Raw genomic sequence first — 21,192 nt, 5'->3', positions numbered from 1 at the left:
TATTTAAAATTTGGATTTTAGGGTTTGTTTTTGAAATGATTCATATTAAGGTCCAAAGGGTCCAAAATTAAACTTTGTTTGAATTCTTTAAAAATAAAATTAGTGGTGTTCCTTGATATGCTGAATCTAATTGTGTATTTAGATTTTTTTTTAATTTGGAGGCCTGTCTTCGAATTGGTCCTGATTAAGGTCCAAAGGGTTTAAAATACAACTTTTTTGATTGGAAAGAAAATGAATTCTTGGGGTTCTTTGATATGGTGAATCTAAGTGTGTATTTAGATTTTTGATTTGGGGCATGGTCGGCCAACATTAAGGTCTAAAGGGTCCAAAATTAAACTTTGTTTGATTTTAAACAAAAAAAAATGGTTGGGTTCTTTGATTTTCTGAATCTAAAGCGTGTATATAGATATTTGATTTTGGGCACAGTATTCAAGATAGACTTAATTGGGGTCCAAAATTGAACATTGTTTCAAAAATTAAAGTGTTTGTAACTTTGTGTTATTTGATATGGTCAATCGAAGTGTTTTAGATTTTTTGATTTTGTGGTTGGTTTTCAAAGTTTGTCCAAATTTGGGTCCAAAATTAAACTTTGTTTTGATTTCTTCAAAATTTAAATCATTGGTGTTCTTTAATGTGAGCAATCTAACAGTGTTGTAAATTTTTGATTTTGGTCCGTTTTTCAAACTGGACCCCATAAAGGTCCAAATTATCCAAAATAAAATTTAGTTTGAGTTTGACAAAAAATGACAATGTGGTTATTTGATATGCTGAATCCAACCATGTATTTAGAATTTGAATATTGGACCATAATTGGCAAATGTCAAATCTTAAAATTATTTAAGAACTTATACCATTCATTCTGTATCAGACACTATGCTATTATAACATATATTTGAAAAGGGGTGGTCATAGTTGAAAATAATTATAGCGTTATATCTAGTTTTAGAGAACTATTTTTGTGGCTATGATATAATCTACCTTAAGGAAAAGTTTAATTTACATATGAGAACTCATGGAAAAGAAAAAGAAAAAAAACCAATATTATGGCTCCATATGCTGTGTGTTGATTGTTTACCAATATAACGATGCGGTAACCTTCGGCAACAAACTCAAAAAGTTAAATAGCTTGCATCCTTCATTGCTGATTTTTTTTGCTGTTTATATAGTCTCTATTTATACGGTTTCAAAATAATTGGTAAAAAAGTTAAATTTGGAAAACAAAATATGGTCATGTAAGGACAGCAACTCAAATAAGAAGTTAATAATGGTTTCATTAAAATTGGCAATCATGTATATATTTTATCTATTATGGCTTCCATGTTATGGTTATGATTGGTGGCTGTTCAACGTCAAGTGGCAAACTAGTTGCATATTCAGGATAAGAACATTTTAATGTGAAATGAAGATGAACCCTACTTTGTACAAGACCAGCATGCTGAGCCAGATTTTAACATGCTATTTCACAAGTCCACAGGAAGATTATTCTGTCTCCAGGCCAACCAGTGTTTGCTCTTACTCCTAAATCCTGTGTGCTTAACGTAGAAGTAGCAAATATCTATTTTTAAGTCTTTTGTTTTGGTGCAGCTGGGGATCAAACCAAAAATCTTCCTCACTGGAGGCCATCACTCTACCAAAAGACCACTGAGGCAGTTTACAAGATAACCGACAATAAACTTAAACTGCTAGCTTTTGTCAAGGTAGCCATGATGGTTAATTGGCAGATACAACAAACCAAAAGATTAAACTAGATACACTAATAGTTAATTCAGGTTGATTTGGTTGAAATTGGTCCAGCAGTTTCATAGGATACCAGTAAACATTTTTTTTTAAAGTTTCCAATGAAAAAAGAGAGAACAACTGACACTGAATGATTACAACAGCTAACATGGCCCATAAGACCAGGTGTCAAGTGAGTTTACAAAAGTAGCACAACTATGGAATCATATCTAAAAGGAAGATCAAATAAAATAAAGAATAATAAAACAAACAATTTATTTTTGTCATGAATCTGGAGATCTGGTTCTGTGAAGTTGTGGTCGTAGTGATGATAATGTAATCAAAATGGCTTCCTAAAAAGAGAAAAATATCTTTCAGTATAAAGCGTAAAATATAATTTGTTATCATATGTTTACCTAGAAATGCATGAAATATTTTTACAAGAGCAATTACACACGTCATCAAAATATTGTTTATGTCTTGAATTAGGATATATTGTTTTCAATGAAAATAAAAACCACCAAAATAGAAAAGTTACCAATGTTTATTATCTCTAAGATTTGTCTAAGGATTCTATCAAAGCAAACTTATCTTTTGTGTAATACTAGAAAAAGTCCCATAATTCTGGTATTGAAGAACTGAAAACTCAACAAATTTTGTAGGAATTTTCAACTTTCATAAATAAATAATTGAGTAAAAAATCTATGAATGAAGGAATTTTGGGCATGCAAATAATAAAAAAATAATGAAAAAGGTTCTGCTGAACCCTTTGTCTTGTCTGGGCTGCTGTTGACATAGTAAAGGTGTAATATTGACCACCTAAAAATAAGTCCTTTTATTGGTAAAATACTGAGAAAAAAAAGAGAAAAAAGGGAATGTAGTTACGACATTAGGAACTTATCCGCTATCATCTGTGAAACGGATATTTCGTAACAGTTAACCAACTTGTGATGGTGTCTGTAAAATTTACAAAGGGATGATTTCAACTTCACCACTAAATGGAACTCTTGGTTTAATAGCTTCCTTGAGCAGCAACCCTCTATCAAGGAAATCATGATAGGAAATACAAGCCCTGTAGTATCGTATTAACTGGGAGATATATACTCCGTATGCAGGCACTGCTGGAATGTTGCTACATAAAAATGGAAAGTTCACAATTGGGAAGCTGAAATCATCTCTTTTGTCATAAAGTTTTGTTTTCATCCGACCCTCATTGTCAATTTCTAGATGTAAGTCAAGATATTAGGCAGACTTAACTGTATCTGTTGTATCCTTTATCTCAAGTTCGATGGGATAGATGCGTTCAACATAGTCACCAAATTTTGAATTATTAAGTGAGAGAACATCATCTATATAGCGGAAAGTAAAGTTTAAGGATACTGCTTACTTCTTTTCTTTCTTCCTAAAAAGTTCCTGAATGAGATAAGATAATTTTATTAACCAATCATGGTGCCCAAAATTTGAGCTATACAATCAAATGAGTTACAAAATAAAGCACTGTAAAAGATTAGAATGATTAGAATGATTAAAGTACATTTAAAAAAAAACATGTTTACACATTTAAAAAAAAACATGTTTACACATTTAAACAAAGTAACACAATTATAAACCATGTTATTGACAAAACATTAAGTTATTTTGGAAGTCACTGTAACCTGGAGAAATTACAATTTCTTAATCAATTTATAGCCCTAAGCCTATGGGAGACAACTCCTGATCTATTTTATTATATTTTTCAAACAATATTGATATTTTCTAAGAGTTTCTTACGTTCTTCAAAAAGGGAGTGCAATAATTTAAATAAGTTTGAAGTAACAAACAAATCTCTAGATGAAAGAATCCAAACAAATTTCATTTCATCAGATAACTTTGAAAAATTTTGAATTTAGAATTTTAATTCGACAGATGTTGAGATCTTGTATCTTTTAGAACAGGATATTTTAAAAGAAGAAGTAGTTCATCTTAAACTGCGTTCTCACATAGGTTACACTTTCTGTCTTCAGCTTTTATACCAATATACCTCCCTCTTTCGATTTCAAGGTCATGACAGCTAGTTCTAAAACTTGTAATTATTTGCCTATCTTTTTGTTTGAATTTATTGTTAAATATGGTTCAAGCATAAAAATATTTAAAAATTTTCTGTAAGTTCTTAATTTATTGCCAGACTGTATATTGGTACACTTCCCAGAATTGCTTTCTAAACTAGCTACCCAAATTTCTTTAAATTTTATTGTTAGAGAATTTTTTACTTTTTTTAATATATGGTTTTGTTCTAAATCTAGGAATTTAAATATACGTTTAATGTTTCCTATCCAAGATTCCTGGTTAGGTTTGTTCATAGAATGGGATAGCTTTATGACCTCCCATAGGATATTTGAAGGTTCAATTTCTTTCATAAGATGAATCCAATATTTTATTTTATTGATAATTACATAATAAAGTGTAGGGAGTGGACCTAGTTCCCCTCTACATGCCATATTTGATGTTTTTATATTAACCCCAAGTGAAAATTTACAAAGCTTAGTATGAATTTTCTCTTGAAAAAGACAATCACTTTCTTTTGATATAAAGTTATCCAAATGTTTTTGTTTCTTATGTGGTATCTAACCCCAAATTTCAGATCCATACAACAAGATGGGTCAGATTGTATGGTTATAAATATGTAATAAAGTACTAGGTTTTGGGCTTTCCACTGAAAAGGTCTTTCTTAATTTGAAATAAGCTTTTATTCCTTTATTACAAAGTTCTTTCTTTGCTATTTGGAAGCTCCCAGATGCTGAAAAATTTATTCCTAAGTATGTGTAGTTCTGTACACTTTCTAAAATCTGGTTTCCTAAGGATATTTTAATATTTTTATGTCGTCCTGATTTGTTAAATACAAGAACCTTGTTTTTTTTGTGTTAACTGTCATTTTACAATCAACTGTATATTTAAATAATTTATTTACACAATTTTGAAGTCCTTGCTTTGATGATGATAAAAGAACTACATCATCAGCATACATTAAAATATTTAAGGGGTGTGTGTGTTCAATGGGATTGGGTCACATGTTTGGTCAAAATAGGTTGGCAAATAATTTAAATATATGTTAAAGAGGCAGGGACTAAGATTATCCCTTTGTCTTACTAGGTTTGTCCTGTGTTGGTCTATTTTTACACAGGTTTCTGTGTTTCCATACATACATTTTACAATGTCATAAAACTTTGTTCCAACACCAATATTATACATTTAAGTTCATAAAAAAATGTGGAGATGTGAAACTGAATCAAATGCATGCTTAAAATCTACAAAGCATGCATACAGAGGCTCCAAATTATTTTTCACAAATTTTTGAATGATGGTATTTAACACAAACATATGGTCTGTTGTGCGACATCCTTTAGTAAAACCAAATTGCTCACTTCTAATTATATCTCTAGTTTTTAAAAATTTTGTCAACCTGTTAGTTAGAATTAGATTAAATATCTTGCCTATGTTATCTGCAATGGTTATGCCCCTGTAGTTTGCTGGATCATGTTTAGAGCCAGACTTGTGTATGTGGGTAATAAAGCCTTGGCCCCATAATTTTGGGTAATACTACTTGAAAATACTAAATTAAAGAGTTTTTGTATTAAAGGGATACAAACAGCTTGGCTATTTTTCAGGCATTTAAAAAAGGACCCTAGTATATAAGGATCTGTGTTGTGATTTTGCATTAATCTGTATTTTGATACAAGTTTTGTTTTAAATTTATTATATCTTGATCTTGCCATTCTTTTCTTTTTAATTTTCTTCTTCTTGCTTTTGTTTGGTTTTCTAATAATTTTCTTTAGTGATAAATCTGCGGCTTTTAGGAAAATCTTATTTAAATCTTCTGCTGCATTATTAATTGAATCTTAGTCGTAAATTTTATCTTTATACTGTCTAATAAATTTTTGATTTCATTTGAATTTATAGCATCTTGAAATGCTGAGACTGAGTTACATATGAATCATCCCATATATATTTATTTGGCATTAAAACTTAAGATTTGAGTTTCTTTCATATACTTTTGTGTTGCATTTTAACATGCATAAGATCTGACAATGATCAGAAAAATCAGGTAAAAAATTATGAGTGTGAAAATATGTGAAATTTGGTAAGAGTTCTTCAGATACTAAACAATAATCGACAACACTGTTGCTTAAAGGTTGGAAGCAAGTGTATGTACCCATTAAATCACCCATTGTTCTGCCATTAGGTTAAGGATACGCAATGATGAAGATATACATAGAGATAGGAGTTGTCTGCCTCTAGTGTTAATAGAGCTATCTTTACTTTTTCTTTGAATTAAACTAGAATCGCATTTGTAATTGTCAAATAATGGAATATGTTTGTCTGAATCCATTTGAATATGATCAATTTCACAGGAAGTTCTTGCATTTAAATCCACAGGCACTTGTCTCAGAAAAAAAATTCCTATATACCTTAATTAAAAAGTGCCTGTGTTTAAATCCCCTGCTATCATGATTTTTCCTGATTGGGAATATTTTACTATATCATTTTCAATCATTTCAAGAATATTACAATCAAATTTTCTATAGTAGGACGAATTTTCAAGTGGATTGTAAACAAAACAAGTATATAAATCTTCCAGAAAACCAAAGAATGTTTTGTCTAACTTTAACCAAATAAAATCATTTGTGGCATGTTCTAAAAATTTAACACCCGGTCTTATTGTGTTAAGTATATACACTGATAAGCCACCGTGTCTTTTCCCACTAGGTTTGGAATTGGTTCTAGATCTTATAAGATGAACCGGTTGAAAATTTGGAAGTTCTAAACAATTATCCAGATCACAGTGGGTTTCTTGCAAGCAAAAAATGTCTTGCTGTAAAAGATTGTCAACGAAAATATCATCTTCAAATTTATTAAATCCCTCACTGATATTCCATGTTGAAATTTTCAAGTTTTTTTTTTATAAATCATGTATATGAATAAACTGTGGGTTACACTAAAGACCTGAACGTGGACCTTAAACGACCTGAAGATATACTACTCGATTTATTCAAATTACAATTATTTTTTTATTATTCAAAGAATTTTCTCCAAGTCAGAATTTTATAAAAGGTAAAGATCCATGTGATAATAAAAATAAAATTTTTTAAATAAAAAACAAATTTTTGATTCCAAAACTCGGACCTGAACGGAGAAATGAACATGCAGAAATGGTAAATTATAAAGCCGGTATTGCATATCATTTAGTAAAGGTCCATGTAACCATTGCTTCAATGGGGGTAACAAAACAAGATACCTATATTCAGGTGCACATTTTGTGCCATATCTAACATGTTGATGCATACAAGATGAACTAAATGTATTGTAGCTGCGAAACCATAGATCTTATGGTACATGTGATAATTTCTGACAATTTTCTATGGTTTGCAAATTGTCAAATAATATCACTAGGACAATAAGCGTTCAGCTATATGGATAAATCATGAATAAGTTGCACCCCGATACTGTCCAGTGTCAGTTCATCTGTGCATCATAATGTTTCCTGAAGATGTATAAGATATTGTAGTTTCTTCATACACTATACATATACTATCAGTCCAAATGAATATGATGTCAGGGAGTTAATCCGACTGTTTCATGATTTGATGCTCTAGACTGTATTGGGTCTGTTTGCTCCCATAATACGTTTGCACCCTATACATGAGCACTCCACAGGTTTCCCTGGTGCCGTTCACACCCTACACATTCGCATCCTATTTTTATTCAAATAAAGGTTAAATTATTAGAAGTTTTTAAGATGTATATATATCAAAATATTTATATTGTCATGAATATAAATTGTTTGATTGAAATTATTAAATGGTAATTATTCATTTACAAAGCTTATTTGGTATTATTGGAATGCATTTGAAAATCATGATTGCTGTTATAATTAGCATTGGTGGTGTAAAAATTATGTAGTTACCCTAAATATTTTAGTGCCTTTTGATTTGGAATAGTGAATGATTAGAATGATTGTGTGAGCTTAAAATTTATTATTGTTGATGTCAATGATGTTTATGATTGCTTCTAGCTGTTTTACACATGGAAATAAATGCTCTATATGAACTGATAGCTGTTCTAGTTATACAACACCAAATAAGCATTGGGCGTTTTAGTGCGTAACAACATTTTTAAAGGTTACAATCGCAAAAACCTTAAGCAGTCACAGAAAACTTACATATGAAAAAATGATCAGCAGGTCAAGGTCTATTTTCTACATATAACATTCCAAAAAAAATCGCAATACCCATTTTGTAGTAATTGCCCCTGACTGGCTGAAATATCAGTTTTTTTAAACAGGATTTTGGCTTTGCCTTTAATTCTTAAACTAAAACATATACAGTTAGAGCAATTATGTAATTTTCAGAAATTTGGGACAATCCATTTTGGAGTTGCATCTAAAAGCATGAAAAGGTTAATGAGGAAATCATTAATTGACCCATTATAGAAGATATTGCCATTGAAAGCAAATTTTTACCTTCTTTGTCGTATACTACAATACTCGTCAATAGAGATAAATTGTAAAAGCAAATATGTTCAGCAAAATAAGATCCACAATAAACCAACATGGCAAAATTGTCAATTGAACCCTTATAGGATTAATTGGCTTTGAAATACACTGAATATATATAGCAAAAATGTTTGACAAAATAAGATCTTCCAGTTAATTGACATGGTTGAGATTATCAATTGACCCCTTATAGGAGTTATTGCCTTTGAAACATAATTTTTGAACCATGATAGACTGAGAGAAAGTGCCATTTTTTTTAATACGTTCAGTGCCACGGGGCCACTTTTGGGCCATTGTATTTTTTACTCTGATGCTATGAAATGCACTATGACGTAACGTCATTGTCCGTGCTTCTTTGAGATGCACACAGCGCGCCAATTTTTTTAAATATTGTAATTTTTGGGAAAGGTTCGTATACTTAATAAGAAACTATCAATAAGATAATATATTTTCCTGATAAATCAAATTATGCTATATGTCTCTTATACATACCTTTTTTTATTCTCTCAAACTTTAGTTTAGCTATCATAATTTAGTTCACTTTCATTATTGTCTATCTTATATTTTCACTACCAAGTCAGGACTGTATTTACCAGTCGTGGAATGCTGGGGACATAGGTTTTTGACATTTGAATTTCTCAAGGCACATTTTGAACTGATTTCTAATAAAAAAATATTTCTTTCAAATATAAACGGGAACTTTTTTTTTTAAGTGGTAGGTTAAATGCATATTTATGATGAGAAGATGATATATGAGATTTGAATATTTACCAAGCTTTGTACTAGACCGACTCGCTGGGTCGTTTTTTTTAACTTGCTAGTTCACAAAATAAGTCTAAAAGTCTGTTGAAAGACAAGTTACCCTACCCGAACACATAATTCTGACTACTGGAAGAATAGAATTTCTCAGTTTTACTCCTAAACACCGCGTGCTTAGCGGAAAAGCAGCAAATACCAATTTTAAAGTTTTTAAGTTTGACCTGGCGCATAGCTTGAATCCACGACCTCGTTTTGAAAAAAAAACCAGTGCCATAACTTTTGGAATGTATCTTAGTAAAACTTGCATGCAACGGCGAGCACATGTGGATCAGTATCTGCTTCCCTTTCTGGTTTTTCGGTATAGGGCTTTTGTTACTCAGTCTTCAGTTTTAAGTAGTTTTTGAAGACTCGTTCTATGTCTTTTTATCGTTTTATTAAGATTCCATTACTCGGGGTTTATTTTCGTAGTCTAGAGTAGCCGTTTTTTTTTTTTGGGGGGGGGAGGGGGGGGGGGGGCTTAAATGCGGAACGTGCTCTTTTGCAATATGCAAGCATTAGAATGTGTCCCTTGCGAGCGTATTTATATTCACGTACTCTTGATATGGTATGTTTTATCATGTTCCGAGTTGTAAAAGATGTTTGGCAAGCGATATAGAGGTAAAGAAGCTGTCACACACGACATTGGTATTTTTTATGAAGTAATATAAATAAGATGTGGTATGAGTGCCAATGAGACAATTCTCCATCCAAGTCAAAATGTATAAAAAAAATTAAAATTAAAGATCATAATACACCGAACAGCAAGGTACAACGCTCCCAAAATGACTCGTGTAAAACAATTCAAACAGGAAAACCAACTGTCTAATCTATATAAAAACGAGAAACGAAAAACACATATGAACCACACCAACAAACGACAACCACTGAACAACAACCTTTGAGTTGACTGGGTGGTATTGGGTTGTACTTTTTTCCTCTATATATATATATGTACAAAAAAGTATATATACTATAGTGAGCATGATATATCCTGACACTGACTCATCCAAACTTTTACCCCGAACTAAGAATCTTTTGACGAAATACATTGCAGCTGAGAATACTATGTGTTATAGTAGTCTCAGATTGCAGCATGCATGTTCGACTGCGAGTTCATACTAATTGACGATTGAATAAATCTGAAAGTTTGCTGTCGGGCTGTACTTTGGATTATTTCTACCGGGGAGGTTATTGTTGTTACTTAGATGAGAATTAAGAATTAGATGAAAAATGTTGCGACTAAATATGCATGTTCTTAAACCATTTGGTCACTTGACTTAGCAAATTTAATGTTCCAATATTCTGATATCGTCGCTATTAGTAGATATGTATCGTACAAGGAAAGGAGAATTAATGATATTTCATTGTAGAATTGTTTACTGTGTTTTAAAATGTATACGAGAAATGCCTGCAAGATTTACTGACGATCATATTTGGCAAGAACCGCAGAAGCGGATTTTTCTGCGTTAAATTCATCGTCATTTTCATTCATTTCATATAATTATATAAAAACCACAACTCTCAAGCCTTTATTAACAAATCTTCGAAAATTAATACAAAAGTTATAGGAAATTAACAATCCTTGAATGCAAAAGTAGAATTAAAGCAACCAAAACGTTCGTGGTAGAAATGGTCAAGTACCTTAATCAACATGCAATCACATATACATCATTTAGCTAAAATTTCACGTTGAAGATGCCAATTTGAAAAATGATACATAATTCGCCTTAAATTATATATCCAATTATTAAATATGTTTACGTAAATATCATCGGATTATAAATTATTCTTACATGTTCTATCAGTATTTTTTGTTCATAACACTTTTCAATTGCAATTAAAAAAAAATCATTAACCACATGAACAATGCATACGGAAAAACTGTTGGCGAATGATTATCAGGGAAGACGATATAATCCAATATATATAGCAGTACATGTATATTATTGAGGTATGGACAAAATAAAAGATTTTCTTTATAAAGAATATGTATGGCCTTGTATGCGTTTTTTATTTGAAAAATCAACTTAAAGTTAAAAAAAAAAACATGTTTTCATTTTCTGTTCAATTTGCTATTTACATCACGTTTTCGCACAATAACTTTAGTTTAAGTGAATGGATCTCTATGAAATTTAAACATAAGGTTTATAACTACAAAAGAAAGATTGGGATTGATTTTGGGGGTTATGGTCCCAACAGTTTAGGAATTAGGGGCCAAAAAGGGGCCCAAATAAGCATTTTTCTAGTTTCATGACAATAACATGTGGAACAGTGTATGGATCTCTCTGAAATTATACCATAAGTTTCCATACCACAAAGGGATGGTTAGGATTGGCTTTGGGGATTATGGCTCAAACCTTTTAGGAATTAGGGGCAAAAAAGTGAGAAAAAACAAAGGTGTCCTGGTTAATGGACAATTACTTAAGTACAAATTACAGTGTAAGGGAGGTAATTCAAAAACAACTTTGAATAACCTCCCTTACACTGCTTTTAAATTATGTATAAAGAACTTTTGTATTGTCTTAAGGTGATTAGCTGTCAATTCATTTTTAGAAGTTACTATTTTAATAATTTTAAAAATGCTGATTAAGGTAAATTAATTTTTGCTATGATTATGTAAGTCATTTTCTATTTTAAGACTTTTATGATGTATTTAAATGGGTTATTATGGTTACAAACTCCATGGAAATTTGAATTGAAATTATGACCATGACTGAGGGAAAGAATTTTTTTTTGGAAAATGAGGGGGGGGGGGGGGGGGGGACAATTTTTTCTCCTCAAGATTTCAGAAATCAAAAACAAAATCCTTCAATTTTTTTTTTTTTTTAAAAGGAGGGGGGGTCAATTCGCAACAGCATAGTGTATTGTACAAAAGCAAAAAAATGAATATAAATTCAAATCATATAACCAATTCTAAGTTCTTTGACTACAGTTATTCTGTGTCAGAAACCTATTATGTGTCAAATATTGAATTACAATCCAAATTCAGACCTGTATGAAGCGCCAATATTGTGTCCATTTTTGCCCTAACTGTTCAGGGTTGGACCTCTGCGGTCGTATCCAGCCGTGCTCGGCGAAGCAATTTATTCTGTTTAAAATCATCAATTTACCTCTAAAGAGGAACAATTGTACAATATTTAGGTATTTGAAAGCATTTATAGGTCAATTTTGATGTAAATAGCATACCAAACCTTAGAAAACTCTCAAATAGGGTATAAATTTCTAACAGTTGTGGCAACTTTGATTTAATTCATGCCAACTTATAACATAAAATCCTGCTAAAAATGTTTATTTGACTTATTCGGATGCAAAAACATAAAGCGATATTCTGAGGCTATTATATAAAGCGCAAACTTTTGTTACAAGGGTGAAGCTAATGGAGAACAAATTTAAGACCGAACCATGTCTTAGTGTCAAAATGTCTATATTTGGTTGCTAAGGACAGTAATCAATAAAATTAACATGTATTGCCATCCTAGCAGATTTTTTACCTTCAGAACTAAAATAAGAATATAACAGTCAATAGATTTGTAGTAAAACTTATCTTAAAAAGTGCATTTCTGTGCTTTCTAATGTGCTTTAATATGAATTTTTTTTCCCTGCTTCAACTTTTAAACCATTTTTCTGTGTTCTGGTAGCTGTAACAATTAAAATGGTACCTTATTATTAAAAATTGGTTCAGTTATAAAGATTTTATGAAGGTTAGCAGTTGACATTGAAACGCAATTAAACGTGATTTAAAAAAAAATATCTACATCAAAGTGTAAAACCTCAAATCTGTCTCATTTTTAGGTTAGATTTCTTAAACTTTTCCCCTTTTTCTGTTTAAAATCATAAATTTACCTCTTAAGAGGAAAAATTGTACGATATTTAGGTATTTGAAAGCATTTATAGGTCAATTTTGATGTAAATAGCATACCAAACCTTGGTTTAGAAAACTCTCAAATAGGGCATAAATTTCTAACAGTAGTGGCAACTTTGATTTAATTCATGCCAACTTATAACATAAAATCCTGCTAAAAATGTTTATTTGACTTATTTGCATGCAAAAACATAAAGCGATATTCTGAGGCTATTATATAAAGCGCAATCTTTGGGTACAAGGGTTAAGCTAATGGAGTACAAATTTAAGACTGAACCATGTCTTAGTGTCAAAATGTCTATATTTGGTTGCTAAGGACAGTAATCAATAGAATTAACATGTATTGCCATCCTAGCAGATTTTTTACCTTCAGAACTAAAATAAGAATCTAACAGTCTATAGATTTGTAGTAAAACTTATATTAAAAGTGCATTTCTGTGTTTTCTAATGTGCTTTAATATGTATTTTTTTCCCTGCTTCAACTTTTAATCCATTTTTCTGTGTTTTGGTAGCTGTAACAATTAAAATGGTACCTTATTATTAAAAATTGGTTCAGTAATAAAGATTTTATGCAGGTTAGCAGAACTTTGACATTGAAACGCGAATAAAAAGTGATTTAAAAAAAAATTCTAGATCAAAGTGTAAAACCTCAATAGATATAAGAAGATGTGGTATGAGTGCCAATGAGACAACTCTCCATCCAAGTCAAAATATATAAAAGTAAACCAGTATAGGTCACAGTACGGTCTTCAACACGGAGCCTTGACTCACACCAAACAGTAAGCTATAAAGGGCCCCTAAAATTACTATTGTAAAACCATTCAAACAGGAAAACCAAAGTCTGTCTTATTTTTTGGTTAGATTTCTTAAACTTTTCCCCTTTTTCTGTTTAAAATCGTAAATTTACCTATAAAGAGGGAAAATTTTACAATATTTAGGTATTTGAAAGCATTTATATGTCAATTTTGATGTAAATAGCATATCAAACCTTGGTTTAGAAAACTCTCAAATAGGGTATAAATTTCTAACAGTAGTGACAACTTTGATTTAATTCATGCCAACTTATAACATAAAATCCTGCTAAAAATGTTTATTTGACTTATTCGCATGCAAAAACATAAAGCGATATTCTGAGGCTATTATATAAAGCGCAATCTTTGAATACAAGGGTGAAGCTAATGGAGTACAAATTTAAGACCGAACCATGTCTTAGTGTCAAAATGTCTATATTTGGTTGCTAAGGACAGTAATCAATAAAATTAACATGTATTGCCATCCTAGCAGATTTTTTACCTTCAGAACTAAAATAAGAATCTAACAGTCAATAGATTTGTAGTAAAACTTATCTTAAAAAGTGCATTTCTGTGCTTTCTAATGTGCTTTAATATGAATTTTTTTTTCCATGCTTCAACTTTTAAACCATTTTTCTGTGTTCTGGTAGCTGTAACAATTAAAATGGTACCTTATTATTAAAAATTGGTTCAGTTATAAAGATTTTATGAAGGTTAGCAGTTGACATTGAAACGCAATAAAAAGTGATTTAAAAAAAAATATCTACATCAAAGTGTAAAACCTCAAATCTGTCTCATTTTTAGGTTAGATTTCTGAAACTTTTCCCCTTTTTCTGTTTAAAATCATAAATTTACCTCTTAAGAGGAAAAATTGGACAATATTTAGGTATTTGAAAGCATTTATAGGTCAATTTTGATGTAAATAGCATACCAAACCTTGGTTTAGAAAACTCTCAAATAGGGTATAAATTTCTAACAGTAGTGGCAACTTTGATTTAATTCATGCCAACTTATAACATAAAATCCTGCTAAAAATGTTTATTTGACTTATTTGCATGCAAAAACATAAAGCGATATTCTGAGGCTATTATATAAAGCGCAAACTTTTGTTACAAGGGTGAAGCTAATGGAGTACAAATTTAAGACTGAACCATGTCTTAGTGTCAAAATGTCTATATTTGGTTGCTAAGGACAGTAATCATTAGAATATACATGTATTGCTGTCCTAGCAGATTTTTTACCTTCAGAACTAAAATAAGAATCTAACAGTCTATAGATTTGTAGTAAAACTTATCTTAAAAGTGCATTTCTGTGCTTTCTAATGTGCTTTAATATGAATTTTTTTTTCCCTGCTTCAACTTTTAATCCATTTTTCTGTGTTTTGGTAGCTGTAACAATTAAAATGATACCTTATTATTAAAAATTGGTTCAGTAATAAAGATTTTATGAAGGTTAGCAGAACTTTGACATTGTAACGCGATAAAAAGTGATTTAAAAAAAAATTATAGATCAAAGTGTAAAACCTAAATAGATATAAGAAGATGTGGTATGAGTGCCAATGAGACAACTCTCCATCCAAGTCAAAATATCAAAGTAAACCAGTATAGGTCACAGTACGGTCTTCAACACGGAACCTTGGCTCACACCAAACAGTAAGCTATAAAGGGCCCCCGAAAATTTATTAAAAAAAGTGTAAAACCTCAAATCTGTCTCATTTTTTGGTTAGATTTCTTAAACTTTTCCCTTTTTTATGTTTAAAATCATAAACTTACTTCTTAAGAGGAAAAATTGGACAATATTCAGGTATTTGAAAGCATTTATTGGTCAATTTTGATGTAAATAGCATACCAAACCTTGGTTTAGAAAACTTTCAAATAGCGTATAAATTTCTAACAGTAGTGGCAACTTTGATTTAATTCATGCCAACTTATAACATAAAATCCTGCTAAAAATGTTTATTTGACTTATTCGCATGCAAAAACATAAAGCGATATTCTGAGGCTATTATATAAAGCGCAATCTTTGGATACAAGGGTTAAGCTAATGGAGTACAAATTTGAGACCGAACCATGTCTTAGTGTCAAAATGTCTATATTTGGTTGCTAAGGACAGTAATCAATAAAATTAACATGTATTGCCATCCTAGCAGATTTTTTACCTTCAGAACTAAAATAAGAATCTAACAGTCAATAGATTTGTAGTAAAACTTATCTTTAAAAGTACATTTCTGTGCTTTCTGATGTGCTTTAATATGAATTTTTTTTTCCATGCTTCAACTTTTAATCCATTTTTCTGTGTTCTGGTAGCTGTTACAATTAAAATGGTAGGTCTTATTTTTAAAAATTGGTTCAGTAATAAAGATTTTATGAAGGTTAGCAGAACTTTGACATTGAAACACGATAAAAAGTGATTTAAAAAAAAAATTCTAGATCAAAGTGTAAAACCTCAAGTCTGTCTTATTTTTTGGTTAGATTTCTTAAACTTTTCCCCTTTTTCTGTTTAAAATCGTAAATTTACCTCTAAAGAGGAAAAATTGTACAATATTTAGGTATTTGAAAGCATTTATAGGTCATTTTTGATGTAAATAGCATACCAAACCTTGGTTTACAAAACTCTCAAATAGGGTATAAATTTCTAACAGTAGTGACAACTTTGATTTAATTCATGCCAACTTATAACATAAAATCCTGCTAAAAATGTTTATTTGACTTATTCGCATGCAAAAACATAAAGCGATATTCTGAGGCTATTATATAAAGCCCAATCTTTGGTTACAAGGGTGAAGCTAATGGAGTACAAATTTAAGACCAAACCATGTCTTAGTGTCAAAATGTCTATATTTGATTTCTAAGGACAGTAAACAATAAAATTAACATGTATTGCCATCCTAGCAGATTTTTTACCTTCAGAACTAAAATAAGAATCTAACAGTTAATAGATTTGTAGTAAAACTTATCTTAAAAAGTGCATTTCTGATGTGCCATAAGGTAGCACTCCACAGTTAGAAAATAAAATCAAAATTGAACCACAAAATATTTAATCAGCTTCTATTCCTGGCTTTTTAATACATTAAGCCAACTGTGTGTGTCATACATGTGCATATGTATGTAATCAGTATATTCCATAGATTTGATTTTCAAAAGTTAAAATGGTGAAAAATAATTACTTTTTTGTGTATTCATGGCAACATTCTGCATTTATTTACAATAAAATATTGCAAAAAGGAGCATGAAAATGTCACATATTCCCCCAAAATTTGGTTATACTGGTATCATCCCTCGACCCATATTGGCCCTCGGCTAAAGCCTCGGGCTGATATGGGAGTCTCGGGATGATACCTAGGCCAATATGGAAAAGGGCATGTTATATAAACATATACATAGAGCAAAATACATATATATCATATATATATAAATACAGCACGAACAACATTTTCCAAAAGACCAAATGAGTGAAAAAGTATATTTTAACGCATTTGACTAGCAGGTCGAACAACTGATGTTCTTAAACCCGTTTAATTAAAAGTCATCCAAACCCACCCAAGCAGAAAGTATTGATCTATTTTCTATATTAATATGCTCATATGCACTGGTTATTTTAAAAGTATTTTTTTTTCGCTTTCCATATATATGTATGCTCATTTATGGTTTATTCCCGATTGTCCCACTTTTTAAAATTTTATAGAGTTCTGATTGTCCCACATGAAAAGTTCTGATTGTCCCACATTATCTTATGAAGTAAAATGTTCTTAGATAAACAATGTAACTGTTGTTTGTTTTACTAAATAGACAAGAATTAATTTATTGCACATTTAATATTAATTTTATAGAAGTATAAAAAAATGTTTTTTAAATCATTAGATTAATGCACTTTTTATTAAAAAAAATATAATATTTCTGACTAATGAAATATATCTACAATGTTACGTAATTTATAAAACAAATTTCAATACCGTAATTTTAATTACATTTTCTCTATAAAGTTTTTGAATAAATAATGCATCCAATTTAAAAAAAAAAAGGTATACACTCATTTACATTCTACACTCTAGACGAACTTGTTGATGGAGAGATTTTTCCACAAGTCTTTACAATTTTACCAGGGAAGTCAGAGGACATTAATACAACATTCTCTACACTATTGAAGACTGCTAACACCCAACGTCAGATTCACCTGAACCCAACAACTTCCTTTTTTTGATAACGAAGCTGTTGTCTAGAATTCTGCCAGATCAGCCTTTCCATGAATCAATATTAAAGGTTGTTTTTCCAATATTCCCAGTGTCTTTGCCATAAAGTGCAGTCAACAGGACTCGTCACCAACTATAAAGAAGAACCAGACTTCCATAAAAAAAAAGATGTGGTATGATTGCCAATGAGACAACTCTCCATAAAAGACTAAATGACACAGAAATTAACAACTACAGGTCACAATACGACCTTCAACAATGAGCAAAGCCCATACAGCAGAGTCAGCTTTAAATGCCCCATATGAAAAATGTAATACAATTCAAACTAGAAAAACTAACGACCTAATTTATGTACAAAATAATGAACGAAAAACAAATGTGTTACACAGTAACAAACGACAACCACTGAATTACAGGCTCCTGACTTGGGACAGACACATACAGAACGTGGCGGGGTTAAACTTTTTTGAAGGCGCCAATCCTACCACTAACCTGGGACAGTGTTGTAACAGTACAACATAAGAATAAACTCAAAAAATAAGTTGAAAAAGGCTTTTAACTCATCAGATGAGTACAGACAGAAATACATCTAACAAATCACAGAGTGGACATGGACGTGGACGGCTACTTATACATCCCCACAACAAAGACACTAAGTACAGATCTTAGAGTACTCGCAGTTACTGACAGCTAGTTCAAAGCCAATAAAAACTAACTAAAAAAATCATGCATCTAAGACTAAAATTTTATGACTTCATATTATATTCCATGTTTGATGATACTTCAATTGTACCTACTACATGTATGTGCAAAATATAATATGTAAGTATTATTATTTGTTCATGGTTTTTTTCATATTTTATAAGTTACAGTGATTAGTAACTGCTACACACTATAAAAACAAATTAATCACTATCAAAACAATTCCCAATTGTCCCACATTTAAACTTCCCAATTGTCCCACAAACATATTCCCGATTGTCCCACTAAATTTCATTACTTTTTTACCTGTAATTTTAAAAAGTGGGACAATCGGGAAGACACCTCATTTATAGCATTGATAATATTTTTTGAAAAGATCATGGAATACATATCGTTGACATTGTTTTTATTTATATTGATGTTTTATATGATTACGGGATTTTTTATGGTGTTTCACCTCTTATTTTTTACGTGGCGAGGATCTTCAGCGGCCTCCACGTTTCACAGATTGTGATAGATTATGGACCATACACCGGATATTTAATACGTTGCTAAATATTATTCAGTTACAAGAAAAGGCACTGGCTACGGTTACATAGAAATGTAACAATAATATAAAAGTTATTGTTACATTGGAGACTAATTGCCGGAATGCAGGATTGGTAAGGAACCGATTAATTACGAATGTAACAATAATATTTGGGTCTACAGTTACAGTGCGTTATTGTTACATTAACGCAATGCAATGTACGATGGGAATAGTAATAAATGTGTATTAAAATAAAACTTGAAAACTTTTATTTGATATTTACAATATTGCATACAATATTTTGATTTTTTATTTACAATGACAGTTTCTACAAATCCAGTATGTTGTTTTTATACGACTGCAAAAAAATTTTGTGGTCGTATATTGGTATGACGTTGGCGTCGTCGTCCGGCGTAGTTGACGTCGTCGTCCGAAGACACATTGGTTTTCGCACTCTTACTTTAGTTTAAGTGAATGATCTCTATGAAATTTTACCATAAGGTTCAACCACAAAAGGAAGGTTGGGATTGATTTTGGGGGTTATGGTACCAACAGTTAAGGAATTAGGGGCCAAAAAGGGGCCATAAATAAGCATTTTTGTAACTTCCAGACATAACTTGTGTATTAGTGTATGGATCTCTCTGACATTGTACCACAAGGTTCCATATCACAAAGGGAAAGCTGGAATTGAGTTTGGGGGTAATTGCCCAAAACGTTTAGGAATTAGGGGCCAAAAAGGGGCCAGACAATAACTTGTGTTCAAGTGTATGGATCTCTCTGAAATTGTACTGCAAGGTACCATACCACAAAGGGAAGGCTGGGATTGATTTTGGGGGTAATTGCCTCAAAATGTTAGGAATTAGGGGCCAAAAGGGGCAGAAAACAAGCATTTTTCTAGTTTCAGGACAATAACTTATGTGTAAGTGTATAGATCTTTATGAAATTGTACTACAAGGTTCCATATCACAAAGGGAAAGCTGGGTTTGAGTTTGGGGGTAATTGCCCTAAACATTTAGGAGTTTGGGGCCAAAAAGGGGCCAAAAAACAAGCATTTTTCTAGTTTCCAGACAATAACTTGTGTTCAAGTGTATGGATCTCTATGAAATTGTACTGCAAGGTACCATAACAAAAAGGGAAGGCTGGGATTGAGTTTGGGGATGATGAATTATAAGGGGGTTCAAAAAATTTTAAATTGGTTATTTCTGATGTATATATAAAAGAAAATAATAATGATATGGTTTGAATAGGTAAATTAAATTTTTTTTAAGTTCTTACACCACATTCATTCTGTGTCAGAAACCTATGCTGTGTCAAATATTTAATTACAATCCAAATTCAGTGCTGTATCAAGCTTGAATGTTGTGTCCATACTTGCCCCAACTGTTCAGGGTTCGACCTCTGCGGTCGTATCAAGCTGCGCCCAGCGGAGCATTTTATTGGAGCATGTTTTAGTCCGACGCATTTTCGGTGAAACCACTCTAAGCAGCCATCACAAACCAGTGATACGGCAATGTGCACGCTCTATATTGCAAACCGTACAATTCCAATCTGAATTTTCCCTTTATGAAGTTTAAGAAACTTTCAATGTCTGAATGCCATGCTTCAGGTGAAAAATATTTTGTTACTCATGCGATGTTTACATTTTCGTCCAATAATTTTTTTGGAAGCATGTTAGGTTGTTTAAATACAAGTCAATTGTGAAAGCAATTAAAGTTGACATTTGCCGACAGATTGAAATTGGTGGAAACAGTGTATTCATTTTCAGAGTCCAGATATTTTGTGATCTCATCAGTCGTGACAGTACACGCTCTATTGAACAGTTCATTAAGTATTCATCAATAGTGATATTGAACTAAACTGTAGTAGTTGTGATTTTTAACAACACCAAAACAATCAATACTTATTCGCTGAATAATATTATTATTATTAATATTATCTAGTACATATCGAAGAATTAAGAAACATAACTATAGAAGGTTTACGTTTAGTAAATCTATCATACATTGGATTTGCAATCTTTAATGTAACAATAACGCAATGTAACCGTAGACCCAAATATTATTGTTACATTCGTAA

The sequence above is a fragment of the Mytilus californianus genome, unplaced genomic scaffold (assembly GCF_021869535.1).
Source record: "Mytilus californianus isolate M0D057914Y unplaced genomic scaffold, xbMytCali1.0.p SCAF_3, whole genome shotgun sequence".
NCBI classification, from domain to species: Eukaryota; Metazoa; Mollusca; class Bivalvia; order Mytilida; family Mytilidae; genus Mytilus; species Mytilus californianus.
This window is presented reverse-complemented; position numbering follows the sequence as displayed.